The sequence below is a fragment of the Arvicola amphibius genome, chromosome 7 (genome assembly GCF_903992535.2).
Source record: "Arvicola amphibius chromosome 7, mArvAmp1.2, whole genome shotgun sequence".
Taxonomy (NCBI): Eukaryota; Metazoa; Chordata; class Mammalia; order Rodentia; family Cricetidae; genus Arvicola; species Arvicola amphibius.
In genome coordinates this window covers 33,383,092-33,402,393 of record NC_052053.1, presented here as the reverse complement: position 1 = coordinate 33,402,393, position 19,302 = coordinate 33,383,092, and positions in this window count along the sequence as shown.

Here is a 19,302-nt window from a genome sequence, read left to right as displayed (position 1 = left end):
AGAAAGGTTCTTGCATGAATATGTATAAAATGTATATTTCACAAGGTTAAGAAGTTCATTTTCATTTTAAGATAGGCTGGTTCTTCAAATTTTAGCTTCACATTCTTATTTTATTTAATGTGAGTTGTGACTAAAGGACATGCATAAAGAACAAGTACTTTCAATCAGATGCAACTTTATTTTAAGACTATGCAGTCTATTCTAGGAAACAATAAAAAGCTGCCTCTAACTAGACTGCTGACAAAGCATAGCTTTATAATATCTTATATAGTTTTTAAATGCTTTAGTAATTTTTTCCTTTGTATTTACTAAATGTTGATTTTTAAACGTTGAAGTAGGTACATTAGCATGGCAAAAAATTTCTGTAAGTTTTATACCTAAATATAGTCCAAAGAAACATTGATTGTGTTACCACTAATTCAAAAGTAAATATTGATTTGCAAATATTATATCAGAAGAGTAAGAATTTAATATGAAAGACAGAGAAAGGCTGAGTAGTTAGGAGCCCTTTATGTTCTTGCATAGGACCTGGATTTCATTTCTAGCACCCTTGACGGAGGCTTGCAGGTTTCCTGAAACCGCAGTTCCAAGTTCTCTACATTGTTTTCTGGTGTCTCTTGGCAGCAGGCACTTACGTAGTGCAAAGAAAACATGCAGATAAAACACTAATTTGCTTAAAATAAAAATGAATGTAATGTGCCGAGCACTGATTTCCAACTTTCTAAAATGCTGCTATTTTTGGTTTTGTAATTATCATTTGATTCAATTAAACAGATCAAAAGAAAAGCTATTTGCTATTTAACTTAAAGTAAGCAAGGCCAAGGATTGTGTGTGTGTGTGTGCCTGCTCTTCTTTTGTAGCTAAAACTCTAGTAAAAGTAGAGAAGCTATTTAGCATAATGAAGGGGGATATCAATTTCATCACCTACACTGTTTGACAACAAATATAAGTTAGAAAGAGGCATAAATGTGTACCAGCTTATCCATATCTGAATGTAAAACATACAAAGGATCCTTAAATTTATAATTTGTGCAGATTCTTAATTTGAAAATGTTGGTGTCATTTAAAATTATTACTCTTAAAATTACAGCGAAAATTACATGTAAATATGTATAGAATTGAATTTTTAGATAGCTGGTGAGAAACGTTATTTTCAAGTAATTTAAATTTTCAGGGGCAACTCATATTTCTTTTGCAAAATAACTGGCGACCAAAATAAAGAAAAACAAACAATAAAAGGAATAAGTATGAAAATTAAAATAACTTTATCCCTTTATCAAGTTTGTAAGAACTGTTATACTGTTGCATGAGTCTAAGTTCAGTTTCTGTGTTCATTATTGCATCAAATAGTTTGTTACAATGTCATCTGGTGTGTTTTGCTAAACAAGCATTGGCTTAGCACGACAAGAGCATCTTTTCCATATAAAACTTTTTATTTATTTTTTTTAGTAGAACTTTTTTAAAATTTTTTTTATGGTTTATTTTTTTATATTTAAAAATTTCCATCTCCTCCCCTCCTCCTCTCCCTTCCCTCCCCTCCCCTCCACCCGTACCCCCCTCCGTCTCCAGTCCAAGGAGCCATCAGGGTTCCCTACTCTATGTTAAGACCAAGGTCCTCCCAACTCCCCCCAGGTCCAGGAAGGTGATCAACCAAGCTGAGAAGGCTCCCACAGAGCCCGTCAATGCAGAAGAATCAAGACTGGATTGGTATATTTGACCAAAACAAACGTTTTAAAACAAATTTTAAGAATATTGTCAAATCTGAAAATGCTTCCTCTTATTATTTTAATTTATTTACTTTAAATACTTTTGTCATTTCACATGTCATATGTTTTGGTTAAATATACCAATCCAGTCTTCCCTATCTCCACCACCACTTCTCCCTCCAAATTTTTATGATCTTTGTTTTGTTTTGTTTTCTTAACTTTCTGATTCACTTAGTGCTGCCTGTGTGTGCATGTGTATAGCATCATCTACTGGAGCAAAGGCTTTCTCTCAAAGATGGCATCCTTGAAAAAAACCGACTCTCCCTTTCTTTGCAACAATCAGTTATTAATATCTTTGCAGTTAGGTGTAGAATTTTGTGAGTTCCTCCCCCATCCATGTTGGGATTTTGGCTAGTGTCATTTTGTACAGATCTTATTAATGAATGATGTAGGTGTGTCTTCTATCTATCTGATGATTTCATTGGTTAATTAATAAAGATACTCTTTGGCCTGATAGGTCAGAACATAGGTGGGTGGAGTGGACAGAACAGGATGCTTGGAAGAAGGGAAGTGAGTCAGATGCAATGAAGCTCCGACCCAAGATGGACATAGGCTAGAATCGTCTCGGTAAGCCACCCCTCGTGGTGCTACACACATTACTAAATATGGGTTAATCAAAATGTGAGAGCCAGTAAGAGGCTGTAGCTAATGTGCTAAGCAGTGTTTAAATGAATACAATTTGTGTGTTGTTATTTCGGGGCATAAACTAGCCAGGCGGCCGGGAGCAGGGTGGCAGGAACACGGTCCACTGCTTATCACTACAAATGAAGTCATAGCCACTGTGAGTTCATGGCTGCAATGACTAGGTCATATCCTGTCATAAATACTATTTTGCTGCAAATGCCACTACCTCTGGTTCTTGCAGTTTTACATACCCTCTCATGAGATGCTCCCTGAGATCTGGAGGGAAGAGGTGTGATATAGATATTCCATTTAAAGCATGCTGATCAGTTAGGATTTTGTTTTAATCACAATATACTGTTAAAATAAACTTCTCTTATATTATGGAGAGATCTAGTACTTTGTGGCAGCATTTCAATTGTAAATAAATAAATTAAATAAATAAATAAATACATAAATAAAACAAGCAAGCAAGCAAGCAAGCTTGCCTGGATACCAGAGAGTAAAACAGTCCCACAGGTCAGCTTTGCAGACCAGGCAGTGTTAACACAAACCTTTAATCCCAGTAGTCACACTAGTTGCCATAGAAACCGGGTGGCGCATTGCTTTAACCCAGTGGTACATGCCTTTAATCCCAGCCCTAGAAAAGTTTATAAAATGGAAGGAGACAGCTCTCAGGCTTAGTCTCATTCTGAGATACCTGGAGGCAGAATATCATTGCAGAATGAGGTTGAGGTAAGAGTCAATGGCTGGCTGTTTTGCTCTTCAGATCTTCAGGTTGAACCCCAATTTCTCTCTCTGAGTTTTTATTAATTATGCTTCACTACTCTACAGTTTCAAAGATCAGAATTTAAAAGGTAAATTGTTATTATATCCATTTAGTAGAAAAAAATAGTATTAGGTTCTCTCTGTGGACAGATGACTCAGCCAGCAATCACATTTTAGCCCACAGAACTAGCTCTTCGCTGGAACTGGATAAATCAGTGTGAATGTCTCCTAGTTTGAGCTTGGTCTGTGGGGGTGGGGGGGTTGGGGAGGTGGGGGACAAGTACAGTGACATTCTAGGCTGGCTCAGGCAAAGATCATGTGGATGTGGCTCCCAGCTGGGGAAGAAAAATCTCGTGGTTAGGCCTGGGTGTTGAAGGGTGACATATAAGGAAGTTCTGAATCAAACGGGCATAGGGATGAGGTCCAGGTGTGGGCCTGGGATGGGTGGGAGTAGTGTTGATAGAGGACACTGAGTCAGACTCATAAACAGAACTTGATTACGTGGCTTCGATCTGAGCCTGGAGGGAATATGTAGGCTCGTGTGGTGTTAAGGTGCTGTTTCAGATACAGTAAGAGGGTGCTTGCTAGGCTTGGGCCTGCACTAGAGGCATGGGAAAGAGACAGAGTTGGATTTATTAGGAGAGATCCTGTGGTACCTCCTGCCTGGGCCTGGAAGAGAGGCTTAAGGTGAGGATTCTGACTCAAATTCAACAATAAGGTGCCTAGATTAGGCTGTTCTCTTGTATTTCTACTTCTGAGAATACTCTGTTTAATTACATGCCCAAATTTTTAATTATTTTATTTAATTTTGTGGTGTTTTACATTTGAGTTATTTGTATATTCTAGACACTAGTTTTCTGTAGGATACATAGCTGCTAAAGGTTTTCCTCATTCCATCAACTTTTCACGTGCATAATTAGTTTTCTTCACTGTTCGAAGCCCTTTAGTTTCATGAGCTCCCATTTCTCAGTTCTCAGTCTTGATGTCTGTGCCATCTTAATCCTGCTCAGGAAAGTCGTTTTGTGTGCCTGTAAGTTAATGAGTATTATCAACTTCTGCCGATTAACAGATTCAGGATATCAGATTTTATATTAAAGTCTTTTATCCATTTGGAGTTAGATTTTGTGTCAGGTGGGAAGTTAATAATCTAGTTTCACTTCTCAACATATAGCTGTCCAGTTTGACCAACATTATTTGTTGGAGGAACTGTTGTTTTTCTCTGGTGGCTGTAGAAGCACAGGCTTTCTTCTCAGACCTCTATTCTATTATATTGCCCAGCATGCAATTTTTTATGCCAGTACTATGTAGTGCAACTTCAAACTGGGACTGGTGATGTCTATAGCAGTGTTTTTACTGTACAGGACAGTTTTAGCTATACTGAGATTTTTGTGTTTCCATATAGTTTTTAATAGGTCTTTTTTCAAGTTCCATGAAGAAAATCACTGACACTTTGATGAGTATTGCATTGAATCTGTAGATTTCTTTTGATTGGATGGACACTTTTATCATATGAAACATACAAAGCCAAGAATGTTGAAAATCATTTGATTTCCTGAGATCTTCTCTGGTTCCCTTCTTCATTATCCTAAGATTTTTCATTGTATAAGATTTTGACTTCCTTGGTTATATTTATCTTAAATAGTGTAAGGTTTTTATTCAGCATATTTTGAAAGTGATTAATTTTTGTTATCTGTTGAATTTTATGTATTAATTTTGCTGCTTGCTACATTACTAATATGTTTATCAGCTATAGAGATTTTCTGGTGGCATATTTAGGGTGTTTTATATAGAGAACCATAACATCCACTATTCTAAATCCAATAGTAGCTTGTTAACTTTTAATGGTGTTTACACACATTTGGATTAATCAATTATCCATACCTTCACTTCTGCTTCCATACTACTAAAGGAAAACTATAGATCCTTCAATTCATTAAAGTTTAAATTCCATGCCTCCACTGCTATCTGATTTTCTACATCTTCTTAACAACCACCCTCCTTTTCCTTAGCGCTCTCCTACTTTCTGGAGACATCACTGAAACCTTGCTGTCTCATTGAAATTTCAACCCACTGCCTTCTTCAACATTTTCTAAAGCCTTCACATCTTCATTGAAGATATCAAGATTCGGCATTTCTGCCCTACAGCATGTGAGAGATCAAGCTATTTGCATTTAATGATGCAACACACATTGAGCTCCATGGGTGAGAGAGCGCTGGAGACAGCCTGAGTGCTCCCAATTGGGAAACACTGACCTGTTTTAAACAAATTCCTTTACCTTCCTCTTCTTTATTATTATCACTGTAAAAAAGGTGAAAATACAACTCTTTAAATTATGAAAATTAGATAAATTATTTTAACACTAGGACGTAGAACAGGGAAGATAGATGCTATTAATACATCATTCAACAAACATTGGGTGCCTAAACTTATATTTTTATCTGAAATTTCTAAGCCAATAAGTATTTTTTATCAAATGAGAAAAAGTATAGAACTATATTTTATCGATAAATCAAATGTTTTTATACAACATATTATTTTTCCTCTTGAATTCATGGAGTTATCACATTGAACTAACAAGTGATTCACTCATCTGCTATATATTATTTTCAAAATATCATATGTGTGTGTTTGCTAGTGTGTATATACACATGCACTCAGGAAACTGTTGAAACATGCATATGGGTTTTGATCCCTTGGAGTTGGAGCTATAGGTCATTTTGGGCTGCATGAAACAGGTTCTTGGAACTTGAGTGGTTGACAAGAGCAATATGTTTCTCCAGTTCCTCTCTCATAACATTTTTTAATCACCTAGCCTCATAAAATTACTTCACTTTCAGTTTTTTGACTTATATGACATGTGTGTGTGTGTGTGTGTGTGTGTGTGTGTGTGTGTGTGTGTGTGTGTGAAATTACATACCACGCTAATCATAGGAGATTGGACTAGAGTTTGTTGTAAAATCATGGAGAAATACACATAAACACAGAAACCTTCTGAGATTCTTTAATTCTTTCCAACAGAGTTTTCTGGTATTAACACACCAGGTAAATCTGATCCTAGTTTAAGAATATTAAGCATAGAATATTGTACTTAGTCTAAGGAACTCCCCTAAAGATTGTTAATAGCATCACTAATATGTTCATATTTAGATGGTCCTGTTCCTTAGCCATTATATGATTTGTGGAGCACATTATGACTTGTGTAGATAATTGCTCCACCATAAGCAAACAATATGACTGTTTTCTATAGTATGTTAAAGAAAATTAGGCACCAGGTTAGTTGATTACTAAGAAATCCCCTTAACTATTAATAAATAACATGGTAGATTGTGTGTTAGTTATTGTTAGGTAAAAGTATATTATTAAAGTAATCTATTTTTAAAGCTCAAACACTTAAAATTAATTTAATGCCACTAGAAATTTATTAATTAAAAATGTAAAGAGAAATAAACTTCTATAACAAGATTTAAATCTTAATAATCAAATTAAGTTTGTTTGCCATTATGGATTATAAAAATTAAATTATAGAAGTAGGAAATGGAGAGATACTTCAGTTACTATTTGTTCAGATAATGTTTCTCTTGCAATCATGAGAACCTGGGTTAGATTTCCAGAACCCATTTCAAAATTCTGGGTGTAGTGGTAACTAACACATTTGTAACTCCAGCGCTGGGGATGGGTGATATAGGCTAATCTATTAAACTCACTGGTTGCCTGGCCTAGCCTAAATGTCAAGCTCCAGACCTGTAAGAGACTATCTCAGAAAATGCACAGATGTAAATTTATACAAACACAAAATATGAAATAGCAGAAAAATTTAAATTTCATTTGTTTGAAAGTGTTACTTAGTGGAATATATGAAATGTTATGATAAAAGGGAATGTTGGCAATCAGAGGACCAATAAATGTCACACATCACACTATGCAACACCCCTCACCCAAGAAATTTACTGAGACGTCAGAGACATGAAAAGATGGCCCTGAGTTGGGATGGAAAAGAAAGGGACCAGGGACCAGGCCAATATGGCAGGAACCTTAAGAGTACGGAGTGTGCACACAGGGAAAATAGGCGATCACCGCAGCAGTGGAAATGTGCTCCATTGGCATTTAACTGTGATGGGGCAATTGGCATGGAGTCACTGAAGGTAGGATGGTGGATTGTGGAGCACCACATTCTGGAATGTGAGCAGTTCACAGTTTACCAACAGTATAAGTGTATAAGTTACTTTTCTATTGTTCTGACAATCCACCATGACCAATGCAACTTATAAAAAACATTGTTTAATTGGGCTTATGAATTCTGAGGGTTAGAATACATGATGGTGGGAAACAGGCATGGTGGCAGAAACAACTATGATCTTATATGTGGGTCTTCAAGCAAATGGCATAGATTTGTAGGGTAATGGTCCTGTACTCTGTAAAGCTTTGTCTTTTTATAGGTTTAATAAAATTCTGCCTGGCCAGTAGCCAGGTAGAAAGTATATGCCGGGCATCCAGGCAAGGAGAATCTGGGAAGAGGTAAAGCTCAGTATGTAGTTGCTACCTAGACGCAGATTCAAGATGAAAATGTTGTACTGAGAAAAGGCACAAAGCCACGTGGCTAAACAAAGGTAAGGATTATGGGTTGATTTAAGTTATAAGAGCTAGTTAACAATAAGCCTGAACTATAGGACAATTAGTTTATAATTAATATAAGCTTCTATGTGTTTTGTTGGTACTGAAGAGCTGTGGAACCAAGCAGGAAAGAAACTTCCATTTACAAATGTTGCCCAATGTGGGGCAACTTCATCTACATAAAACTGGAAAGAGCTGGGGAAGGAATTCTCAAAACAAAAGAACAGAGTTAAGCATGGATCCTTGGTAACAACATTTTCTTGGGTGGGCTCTGTTTGCTAAAGGCAAGTGCAACTCTTTTAAGAGAGGCTTCCTGACTCAACATTAGCAGCAAAACCCTCACAGATATTTTAAGAGACTCTGCCACCAAACACTTAAATGGTGTTTACAAGCAGATAGTAGCATGCTTATTGGTGGTTGCAATAATCTAGAAACTCAACAGAATTGTGGCAAAGCCATGGCTCTCATCAGTACTTCCACCGTGAAACTATACTCTCAGGAAACCAAGGAGGGGGTGAATTCAGCCACCAAAGTTGTTGGTTTAATCCTAGCCATGTTGCTGAACAATTCAAGACTCATGTGGTCAGGAAAAAGAGACATAAACAGTATAGAAAGATTCAGACATAAAAAACATCTAAGTGGTTTAAAATGTGTTTAAAATATACATCGGTGAGAGAAAAGAGAAAGGATAGGGAAAGACCTTAAAAACAGAAATGTAGTTGGTTATGGTGACACACACCTTTTACCCATCACTTGAGAGGCAGAGTCAGGTAGATCTCTGTGAGTTTCAGGCCAGTCTGAACTAGAGAGTAAGATCCAGAACAGCCAAAAAAAAAACAGAAATTCTGTCTCAAAAATAAAAAAAAAATTAAAAATAAAGAAAGAGTTATTAGGAGAAAAAACACATAAAATGGAAAATGTGCAGAGAGTCTAGATACTAGATGTTATTATGTTGCCTTTAAATTGTTTGATTGCTGAAAATGTAGCAAGAGTTACTAAAACACATTTGATTATAAATGCTGCTGGATTAATCCAACCTATATATTTTGAAAAAGCCTTGACTTCAAAATTTAAGTCAAAAGATATGTTACTTTGAAGAAGAGGTATTGCTTTTGTTTCCATAGGAAATGAGAGGCTGTGGATTCATGCTGGGCTAAGAAAAATATGATTTGACTGAGGAAGACTCCCTGAAAAATCTTAAAATAGGAGCAAATGGGCCAAATGATCCAATGTTTCAGAAAACATCTAATGCAGTTTCCTTTGAGTTCTACATCCAGAACAGCCTCAAGACTACTGACTGAGATGATTCAGCCTCACAGAATACTCCAGTCAGGACTTGACCATAATCCTAAATTTTATTTGGGCCCCCATATATTATCATCTCCCCCAACCAGCAGGAAGTAGCCTTGAAAACTACACCCACTTATGGCTTATGAATGTTTGTCTTTGATTACACTGTTGGTTACAAGTTGTTAAGCGTAGTAGTCATGAAAAAAAAAGCTAAGAAAGGAGAAAAGATTCAGAATTCTTGTTTGAAAAGAAAAAAAGAGAAGTACTGCGGGATAATGGCCTTTAACCTGTAAAGGTTTGTCACTTGTATTGGTTTAATAAAATGTTGATTGTCCATTAGACAGGTAAGAAATATAGGTGGGGCGACCAGACGAGGAGATGTCTGGGAAGAGGAAAGGCTCAGTTTGCAGTCACCACTCAGATGCAAAGGAAGCAACATGAGAATGCTGCACTGAGAAAAGGAACCAAGCCACATGGCTAAACATAGATAATAATTATGGGTTACTTCAAGTTGTAAGAGTTAGTTAATAATAAGCCTGAGCTAATATGCCAGCCAGTTTATAATTAATATAAGCCTCTGCATGCTTTGTTGGGACTGAACAGCTGTGGGACTGGGCCGGAGAGAGAAGCATTATAGGAATAATGTGAGTATTTTAAGACCTCAAAACCTTCTAGTAACACAACTCAAATTCTTAAAAAAAAAAAAAAACAAAGCCATATCTTCTAATCCTTCCCAAGCAGTCCCACCAATTGTAGACCAACATATTAAAAAATGAAGATATGGGGCCATTCTCACTCAAGCCACCACTCACAGCCTGTGTAAGGTTCTGGGTTCAACCTCAAAACCAAAAATCAAAGCAAAAGACCCCCCCTTCAAATCACTAAATTATTTGACATAGTTCACTTATTGTATTTATTTAGATAACTTGTAACTGAAGGAAAAAATGTTGTAGTTGAGCTAACAGTGCATTATATCATAATGGGAAAATAACTTTTAAGTTTCTTTATGTGAAGGGATTCACTGAAACATAACTCACAAGGATTAGATGGGAGTTCTCTAACTCATGGGAGACTGTCATAGGTATTAGGGTTCTCTAAAGCAACCATATACACACATGGAGACACCCACACACATATCATTGAGGAATCGTAAATACATATATACATATATTATATATGGTTCCTTCATATATATTATATAATGTATATGAGATCTCAAATAGATGCATCATCAAAGAATTATATACACATGTCATATAGGAACCATTTATGTTCCTATGTATATGTATATAACCATGTGGTTATATAAGAACCATACATGGTTCCTATATGACATATGTATATAATTCTTTTATGATGCATCTATATGAGATCTCATATAATATATATATATATAATTATATAAAAGATATTATTAGAATATCTTATAGCATATAATCTGTGTAGTTAAGCAACTACTGTCTCATAATGGAAAGGCTGGGAATTAAGAATATGAGAACACCATAGCTGTTTAGTTCACAAGGCTTGATGTCTTATCAAATTTGGTGCTGGAGACTAAGGAGACTCTCAGAGTGCTACTCTGATATTCTTTAGTTTATATAGAATCCTGAAGACATTGACTGTGATACCAGGTGAGAAACAGAAATGAACTTGCCGGTGAGAGTGAAATCCAAGGCAAATAGCAGAGTTTCCTTCTCTGTGTCCTCCTATGTGGATGGCCATAGGAAGGTGTGGCCCAGATTAAGGGTGGTTGTCTCAGTTTCAAATAATCTGATTTGGAAAATCCTTCAAAACTGTGCCCAGCACCTTGAGTTTTAGAAGACTCCAGATGAAGTCAAGTTGACAACTAAGATTAGCCTTGACAAAGAAGGTTGTTGAAGCTCTGAAGTCATTCAAATAGAAGTTCATCCAAGGGCTAGACCCACTCAACTCATGGAAAGAAAGGCAGGGAATGGGAAAAACAGACTTGACTCTAGATGCAAACAAAAAATATCAAGGAGGACAATAAAAAAATTAGACAGTGAACATATTGAAAAAAATATATGACCAAAGAGTCAGTATCTATCTCCAGGAAAACAGTAAATATATAAATAAAATAAAAATTGAGTGAGGCCATAGTCATGCGTTTTGAAAGATATTACTTTGGTGTGTTTCTTGTGAACATAGTAGTTCTGGCAAAAGATGCTGAGAGTGAGGTAGGACCATATAGGTTGTTGAAAAATGGCCCTCATTCTGCTCACATATATGTATGTATGTATGTATCTTTCTACGTCCTTTTACCTTTACTCTTTGACCTTAGAGCAACTTGAAGGACTAGTGGTAGTCCACTTTCCCTTCTTACAACTTTTCCCTTATAATTTATTTTAGTCCATGAAATTCAATACAAGTGATGAGTGCCAGTTCTGAGTCTAGTCTTCAGAAAGCTTAGCCTGCCTCTCTTCATTCTCTTGGAAACCTAGTGAATCCCCATGAGCGCAAGACTTGCAGAATGATAACAAATCCATAAATCAGAAGTACAGCCCAAGTTGAGTCCTTTATGAACCAGCAAGTCTCCATCCAAACGGACTGCTGAGAGCCCACACAGTGCAGCTGAGCCCAGCCTATACTAGTGGCCAAGAGGAATAGGAACTAAAATGTAAAAGAAATTGTCATGTTTTAAGATACTAAATTTGATGGTTTTCTTTTCATATGGCAAAAGCTAACTGATGCAGAAATAATTGGTTTCTAGAATTGAGGTGCTGCCATAACAGAGATCTAAAATAAGGGCCATTGGCAGTATGCTTGGAGCAGAGGATGAAAAATGGCAAACAAAATTTTCACAAATGCTAGGAGAAAGAAAATAAAGCAAATTGTTTTTTGAAGGTTGGAAAATGATGGTGTGTGTGTGTGTGTGTTTTTAGAATAAAACAATTAGCAAACATGAAGCCTTCAGGAACATGAAAGACAGCCAATCTATATAATGACCTTTTGATTTTGGCTCAGAGACCTTTTCAGAATTTTGAAATGTCAGATGGTTGGTCCTAGCTGCATATAGGTATAAGAAGAAAGAAATGTTCTAAATAAAGAACTGGCCAGCTTGCAAAGAGAATTTTAGGAGAACACAGAGGGTACAGAATTTTCTGGGTGAGAAAATAAAGTTGTTTCTTATCTTTAGTATTTCTAGTCACAAATTTTTTCTATGTAAGATGAGAACTGGGAAAAATGATCATTTGAGATTACAGTTCTGCAATCTTTTGTTTAAAAATCTAAACTAATAAAGAACTTTATAGAATAATCTATCTCAAATATTAAAAACAGCTTCTCCAGTTTTTAAAAGTGAGCATTGAGAAGTTCAACCATAAATCAATATCAGGAATTCTAAATAGACACCATGACTTAAACATGACTTAAAAATAATCATAAGGTATTGCAAAGTATGCCTAAATCCACAATTTGACAAAAACTATAAATATAAAAATGCCATCAATCAAAATTAAAAGGACTAATTTGAGTCAAATTGTGAAAAGACCTCGGCTAGCCTGATGTTCTGAGATCAGAAAATAGGTCCAGAAGGTCTCAAGTCTATGGAGGGAAACTGTAGAGGCTGGAAATAACAGAGGCAGAGATCAGAGCAGATGAATGGGACAATTGCCCTGAACAACAACAACAATATCAAAAGAACTGCTTTTTTTGGAGCACACTCTTGTCTTATGTGATTAGCATGTTCTGTTCCAGTGACAGGTAAAAAACTTTTTTCTTGTAAACAGGATTTTAAAATCTCAGTGAATCACGCATCATGATGTGTCTCCATTGTCCCATTCTTTACAATGATGACAGTTTTGAGGTCACCCCATTCATGGTGGAACAGATAACTTTTTCTTTCACGAAACTTCGGGACAGGGAAGTAAAAAAGTAAAAGCAATTCTGCCTGAGAAGGTTCACCTAGACTTCGCACAGAAGACTGAGTTCCAGAACTGCCACCACAACAAGGTCTTATAAGAAAGATAGCTTTTGGTTTGCATGTTTGCTTGCTTGCTTTTTTTTTTCTTTGTGGGAGGTGCTTCAGGACTGAGGGGAAGATATGAGAGTACTGGGAGGTGAGTGGAATTCGGGAGCAAAATGTGCAATTCCCAATGAATCAAAAAGAAAGTATGTTAAAGGAAAAACACAAAATAAAATTAAAAAGAAAGACAATAAGGGATATAGAAATTTTGAAATTGCAACAGTTAGTAGATTATAAAGTTGGTCCCGTTAATATTTTCATTGCTTATGCGTTCTTTCGTAGTGACTTCATAGTTTTCTCAAAGAGATGAAACTTAGCCTCCATGTCCTGACTGACCTTAAGACTTGTAGCCTCCAGCTGAATGAAGGAAAAGTAATTAGGGTCCAGGTGCATGACTAGACCTAAATCAACTCCATCTCACACTGGTCCTTTAAGACCCCTGTCCAGTCACCAGGCTATTGCCCACTGATAGCTGCTTGGGGAGGACAAGTCAGGTTTCTTCAGGGAAACAGTTCCCGAGAAGCTACCCATTATATAGCACATAGTCCTATATCCATGCACATACAGGAAGCACTGAGTTCCTTTTGGTGTGGTTCATAATAAAACACTTGTAATTTGGAGGGAATAGCGGTTGAAGAAATAGGAGAGAAACTGGAGGAGAGGTAATGGGTCTGAGTTTTATCAAAACACATTATATGATTATATGTGTGTCTGAAATTCTTGAACAATGGAAAAATCCCAGTTTGTGATGGAAGATAAAAGCCTTTATAGAACAAAAACAAGACAAAGAAGACAGGCCATTCTAGATGAATAACTGTCTGCAGACACCTGCTTAGATTCACAGTGGTACAGAATGCTTTAAGCCTGCACTTGACTGTTAATATACAGCCATGATTGAAATTAGCAACTGCTTTTAATCTACTTGGTTTTGACATTGTTTGTGACAGGGAAATCTAACCGGACAGTTTCCTTAACTTTCTTCAACTTCTATTATTTACCCTGAAAACTGTGATGGGCAGAGCAGCTACGCTCTGTATCAAGTTGTTGAGATAATGGGAGTTTATGACTGTTTTTAAGGGAGAAACTCTGAGTCTATTTCAGAATAATGCTTTTTATCAGCTTTGTGTAGTTAATATTTGTGTTCTAATTTTGACATTATGCTAGTCATTTTAATATATTATTTTAAAAATCCCCACGAACTAAAAGTATTTTGCCTTCCTTTTTACAGCTAGGGAACTTAGTAATAAAGAGGTTGATTGTAACATGGTTTGAAAGTTTCTGTATTTGGTTTGTAAATGGCATCCTTCCCTCTACTAAAGTATAACTCTCTATCCATTCCTTTACTGTGAACTCAGGGTAGATTGTGTGTATGTCCCTTTTTTTTTTACTTTGGCATTGAAGCACAATTGCCTTGACACTCAGATACAGAAGTTACAGTCACCTCAGGTGTCTGCATGGCAAGCAAATGCTTGGTGCTGTAACCACAGAGGAATTTGCAGCTGCGTGGTGCATAGCAGTGTCTGACTCAGAATTTGAGAATCAAATGTTGAATGATAGAAGTAACAAAACTTTTCATAGTATAAAATTTGCTCTCATCTCATGAAGTTTTTCAACAGGGAGCATGGAAAACAGACCTGTCGCATGTGGACATAATTATAATATCAAATTTGAGCAATTTTTTTCTGAGAAATTTATGGAGACAGGTTTACATCTTACATGAATCACAGATCTCCTATTATTTGAGTGCTTATTAAAAGGGAACTGGACTCAGCAGATCTAAAATTTTATACTTTTTTCACCACAAAGAGAGTTTGGTTTTCAACTGGCTCATCTGCCTCCAAGAATTTCATATTTGAAATTACTTTATAGGAGTGTTTTGGATTTGTTTATGTTTTGTTTAGGAGTCAAGTCTTCCTGTGTCGCTTTGGATAGACTGGAATATGCTATGCACTCCAGTATGGCCATAAGCTCAAAACCTTTCTTCTGTTGCCCATGTCTCATGGATATACAGTCATACACTACCATGATGCCAGATATTTGTAAAGATGCTATAATTTATGGTGAGGAAAGGAGCAACATGGTATCTATTTAACGTGGTATCAGTGCTGGCCTCTGAGTGACTACTGTCAGTTCCATGGGCACTCTATGTTATGAGATGAATCTCTAAAAAATTTTTGATTCCAGTACTCAGACGAGTTTCCATTTTGACAACAGTTGATATGTGATGCATAGACTGTTGTTGAAACAACCTCAGTGTTTTACATGGGCTTCTGCAAAGAGAAGCCAAATAGAAAATTGTAATTCATTTTATTTTATTTTATTTAGATATCATCCCTACTAGCATTTCACCCTTGGCCATTTTAATCTGTTTTCTTTCTCTATTGTAAGCTTTAAGTATGAGTATAGCAAATCTTTAAGTTCTGGGAGATCTATGAAATCATTGTCTTATCTTAGGGGCTTCGAACAATGATTTTTTTTGTCCTAAATTTTTTTAAAAAAATTACTTTTAACATCATTATGCAATTACATTCTCCCTTTTTTTCCAGTCTCACGAAATTTTACAACTCATATTACTTGTATGGGAAAATAAGATAAAAAAGCAACTGTGTCTAAGAATGATCAGTAGGTCCCAGTAGTAGATGAATCAGTATTGTATTATTTCTAAGGAATTTTTGTATAAAGCCAAACACTTGTTGTATCCAGATTTACCTTTTGTCAGACAACATGGTAGCTTACAACATCATCTCTGAGGTGAATATACTTGTGCTTTAAAGACTGACCTAGGGGAGATTGGACCACTGTCTTGATGTAAGAGTCATTTGAATCTCTAAAGAATGGCTGTCTTCTAAGTAATTTTGTTTTAATTGAGTGGAACGTTTCTTTTGTTTCAATAAATGAGATATTTGAAGAGTATTTTATTACAGTTATTTAGCCATTTGTTACTTTACTTAATGAATAGGGTAGTCCAAAAAAGATAGAATCATGTCAAAAATACCACAATTTATATTGGAAGTTGGTCAGATAACTTCTTGGAAAATAATATCTAAATTTAAATATCATCTGAAACAAGCTGTATTTAATTTTAGATTTAAATAAATGCCTTGCCTTAGAACTTTCAAAATAGACATAGAGTATGGATTGTGGGATAAAGGAGATCTAGGGTTGCTCCTGGATTAGATGTCCCTTTATATAGTAAAGTTATGTGAGAAATTGTTCTTATGTTGAAAATTTTATGCAAATGCATAGAATCTAATTAACCTAATAAGCTCCATAGCTTTAGAAACATGCACACTAGTGTTGCTTTTTCTCTTGATTTTGTGTTTATCTGAAAGCAGCTTTCTGCTGCTCCTCAGCATCTCTCAATATTAAAATACCTCAGCAAAATTCAAAATCAGTGTATAGTTTTCTTTGAATGCTGATAGAATACTGTGCTCTATTGTGCTGTTCCCTGGACAGGAAATATAGGACACTGAAACCGCATCACAATCACTATTAAGTCAAATTTGTAATTTAAACCATCACAGGCTGGTAACTGTCTATATGTACCAATATAGATACTGTGATTCTGTGTAAGGCCCAAGTTCCTGTTGCAGTGCTATATTATTCCTGGAGACAGATCTACTACTAACCCTGACTGTAGTAATTTTATCTCCAAGGTAATAGAAAAACAAGTTTTCTAGACCATAATTCAAGATAACCACATCAATTATTCCATGATGAAGCTAGAAGAATTACACGTTCAGTCTATTTATCTCACTTAATTAAAAAAACATAACTTTCTCTTTTTCTCAAGAACCATTTAATATTATCAATAGTAGAATTTCTAAGGTCCCAAAAGTATTTTGATTTTTACACTAATAATTTTGTAGTGCAGTAGAAGTTCTGTATGTTCAGGGTGAGATAAATGAAATATATTATTGACAAGTAGAGAAGAATAATGCAGAAATGCCAGTTTATACATTCGCTGGTCAGGCTGAGGCAGTAATCAATTTACATTAATGAAAAAGGATCTGGAGGGAAAAAAATGAGACTTTGGAAAATAAAGATTTGGTAAAGACATAAGACTGAAGTGAAGAATTCATAGATTGGCCAAGATATATGGTCTTCAAGAGAAATGAAGAATAATATTCGGCATAGACCAAAGACTGTTCGAAAACAATAAAGTAGAAGATAAATAGGTTAAACAGCAAGAGAGAATGAATTTGAAGGGCAATCTGAAAGTTATAACCAACTACCAACAGACACAGAATGCAGTTACACAGAAGCTGACTTGGCAACCATAAAATTAAAGCACTTCCTTTGGAAGACTGAGCTAACATTCTGTTGATAACTTACAAAGAAGTTGGTCAGTTATTCTTAACAAACTCTAGGCAATTAGGAAAGTTTAAAATGGTGCAGTCCTAAAAGCAAGGTAGAGATCCCCAGAGTCAATCTTCCTACCTACCTTCCAGCTAACACACCAGAATTAATTAGTGGCACCATGTGGTATCCAGCGAACATGACTTTAAAGACAGTCCTTCATTATACCTACCAAGATATTCAAAAATCTCATGATACTCTGCATCCCTGACCCCAGATAGGATCCCCCCACCCTGACCTCAACCACACTCACCTCTACCTGAGAATTGTGTAGTATCCTGCAACCCTATCTAACAGCATGTCAACCGTTCCTATTGTTACTCCATCTGCTGATCCCAAAGACAGCATATAGAAACCTGGTTAGTCCTCACAGATTTCTGAAGAGGAATGGTACCTTATAGGCTCTACAGAAAACTCTTCTACTGTTCTGAAGTTGCATATATCCCTAGCAGAGATATGAATTCTTCTGGCATCCCATTCTCACATGAAGAGATAGTAACTTCAAGATTGAACACCAAGCACCAGTCAGTTGGTTGGCAACCTGACAAACTGGCATAACAGCAAACAAAGCAGAAGCATCCATACTCAGAGACACTACCAATAATCTAACTCTAGATGCCAAGGTCCCATCAGAATAATACAAACATGAATAACCAAGACAGTATGTCTCCCCAGAAATAGGATGCTTATAATAATAGTCCCTGAGAAAAACAAATTAGTTGATGTACAAGATGATGACTTCAAAATAGCAATTATGAATATGTTCAAGGAACTCAAAGAAGATATACATAAATGCCCAAATGAATACTGTAAACACAAACAGTAAGAGTGGAATAAAGTAATGAAAACAATTCAAGATATGAAAATAGAACTTAATAAAAATATAAGCTTCTAAGAAAAGTCAAGCTGAAATAAATATCAACATGAAAAATTCAAGGAGTCAAACAAAAGCTCAGAGGAAAATCCTTACCAATAAACTGGATCGAGTGGAAGAGAGAACAGCGTGATAAAAGACAAGGTACAGGAATTATATCACTCAGAGAAGAGATGCTAAATATTTAAACAATAAAATCAGACAATATTAGAAATTTCATGGAGGTTGAAGCCCTTTGAGAGTTTGGTTGGATTTTTACATACAGTCCTCTACTATGCATATATTTTATCACCAAGTTCAATGAATGCTACCCCTTCCTGCTCATGTGACCCAATCTTTTTTATGTCATTAATATAGAGATCGATGTAATACCTTGTAGAAGTGTCAAGCAGTCAAGATCCCTTCAAATTAAGTTGTAACATAAGACTAGAGGTTCAATACACCCTTGAGGTATAACTTTTAATGTACAATGATGGCTTTGCCAACGGAAGTCAATTGCTGCTGGTGGTACTTAGAGACAGCTGTAGAGAAAAAAGCACTTACCAGCTCAGTCTCTGCACATCACCTACCACTGGATACATTAACATGTACAAGTATGCACACTGAATCTGCCACTGCAATTACAACCAGAGTCACTACTTGATTAAGTTTGTAATACTCAACGCAATTCTCCATGATCTGCTGTATTCTACACAGTCCAAAAAGAAGAGTTAAAGAAAGATGTGGTAGGAACAACCAATATTGCATCTTTCTTTTTTAATTGATTTTGTTGAGCTCTACATTTTTCTCTTCTCCCCTCCCTGCCTCTTCCTTCTCCTTCAACCCTCCCCCAAGGTCCCCATGCTCATAATTTACTCAGGAGATCTTGTCTTTTTCTACTACCCATGTAGATTAGATCTATGTATGTTTCTCTTGGGGTCCTCATCGTTTTCTAGGTTCTCTGGGATTGTGATTTGTGGGCTGGTATTCTTTGCTTTATGTTTATAAACCACTTATGAGTGAGTACATGTGATAATTGTCTTTATGGGTT